The sequence below is a fragment of the Hypanus sabinus genome, chromosome Y (genome assembly GCF_030144855.1).
Source record: "Hypanus sabinus isolate sHypSab1 chromosome Y, sHypSab1.hap1, whole genome shotgun sequence".
NCBI classification, from domain to species: domain Eukaryota; kingdom Metazoa; phylum Chordata; class Chondrichthyes; order Myliobatiformes; family Dasyatidae; genus Hypanus; species Hypanus sabinus.
The window spans coordinates 1,116,794-1,120,000 of record NC_082740.1 but is presented as its reverse complement, the minus strand read 5'-3'; positions in this window follow the sequence as shown (position 1 = coordinate 1,120,000).

Sequence of the window (3,207 nt, the reverse complement as noted above, 5' to 3'; positions counted from 1 at the left end):
ACACACATACTCACACGCACACAGAGACACACACATAGACATACACACACACAGACACACACATACACATACACACACACACGCACACACGCACAGACACACTCACACATACACGCAGACACACAGACACACATACACAGACACGCACACAGACACACACACACATACACACAGACACACACACACTCACACTCACACACACAGACACACACACACACTCACACACACACATTCACACACAGAGACACTCACACACACTCACACACACACACTTACACACACACACACACTCCCACACTCACACACTCACACACACTCAAAAACACACACACTCACACACACACACTGACACATGCATGCACACACAGACACACACACAAGCACACACACTCACATACACACACTCACATACGCACACACACAGACACACTCACACACTCAAAGGCACACGCACAAACATACACACACATGCATACAGACACACACACACAGACATACACACACACACAGACACGCACAATCACACAGACACACACACACAGACACACTCACACATACACGCAGACACACAGACACACATACACAGACACGCACACAGACACACACAGACATACACACACAGACACACAGACACGCACAATCACACAGACACACACACACAGACACACACACAGACACACACACACACATACACACAGACACACACACACTCACACTCACACACACAGACACACACACTCTCACACACACAGACACACACACACTCACACACACACACACACACACACACACACTTACAGACACACACACACACACTCACACTCACACACACATACACTCACCTACCCTCACACTCACACTCTCACACAGAGACACTCACACACACTCACACACAAACTCACTTACAGACACACACACACAGACACGCACACTCACAGACACACACACACATACACATACACACAGACACACACACATACAGACACACTCACACATACACACAGACACACACACACTCACTCACACAAACTCACACTCACACACATACACAGACACACACTCACACTCACACACACACGCACGCTCACACACACAGACACACACACACTCACTCACACACACACTCACACACACAGACACTCACTCACACACACTCACACACACACACTCACTCTCACTTACACAGACACAGACACTCACACACTCACACACACTCACACATACAGACACACACACACACTCACACACACACAGACACACACACACACACTCACACTCAGACACTCACTCACATACACTCACACACACACTCACACACATGCACACACACACACGCACACACACTCACACAGACACACACACACTCACACACAGACACACACACACTCACACACTCACACACACATACACCCATGCACACACACTCACACTCACATACACACACTCACATACACACACACACAGACACACTCACACACTCAAAGGCACACGCACAAACATATACACACACATGCATACAGACACACACACACAGACATACACACACACACACACAGACACGCACAATCACACAGACACACACACACAGACACACTCACACATACACGCAGACACACAGACACACATACACAGACACGCACACAGACACACACAGACATACACACACAGACACACAGACACGCACAATCACACAGACACACACACACAGACACACACACACACATACACACAGACACACACACACAGACACACACACTCTCACACACACAGACACACACACACTCACACACACACACACACTTACAGACACACACACACACACACTCACACTCACACACACATACACTCACCTACCCTCACACTCACACTCTCACACAGAGACACTCACACACACTCACACACAAACTCACTTACAGACACACACACACAGACACGCACACTCACACAGACACACACACACATACACATACACACAGACACACACACATACAGACACACTCACACATACACACAGACACACACACACTCACTCACACAAACTCACACTCACACACATACACAGACACACACACACACAGACACACGCACGCACGCACACACACTCACACACACTCACACACACTCTCACACACACACTCACACACACATTCCCACAAACACACACACATACACACACACGCACACACACATACACAGACACAATCAGACACACACTCACACACACACTCACAGACTCACACACGCACTCTCTCACACACACACTCACACTCACAGACACACACACTCACTCACACACACTCACTCACACACACTCACACACACACTCGCACACTCAGACACTCACTCACACACACTCACACACACACTCACACACACTCACTCACTCAAACAGACACACACACTCACACACACACTCACTCAGACACACTTACACACACAGACACACACACTCACTCACACACACAGACACACACACACTCACACACACACTCTCACACACTCAGACACTCACTCACACACACACTCACTGACACACACACACTTACACACACACACAGACATACACACACTCACACACACACTCACACACACACACTCTCTTCCACACAGACACTCCCACACACACACACTCACACACACATACACACACGCACACACACACAGACACTCACCTACACTCACACACACACTCTCACACACACAGACACACACACACTCACACACACACACACACACACTCTCTTACAGACACACAAACACAGACACGCACACTCACACAGACATACACACAGACACACACACAGACACACACATACACATACACAGACACACACACTCACACACACACTCACACACACTCTCACATACACACTCACACACACACTCCCACTCACACACACGCACACACACATTCACAGACACAATCAGACACACTCACACACACACACTCACACACACACGCACGCTCACACACACAGACACACACACACTCACTCACACACACACTCACACACACAGACACTCACTCACACACACTCACACACACACACTCACTCTCACTTACACAGACACAGACACTCACACACTCACACACACTCACACATACAGACACACACACACACTCACACACACACAGACACACACACACACACTCACACTCAGACACTCACTCACATACACTCACACACACACTCACACACATGCACA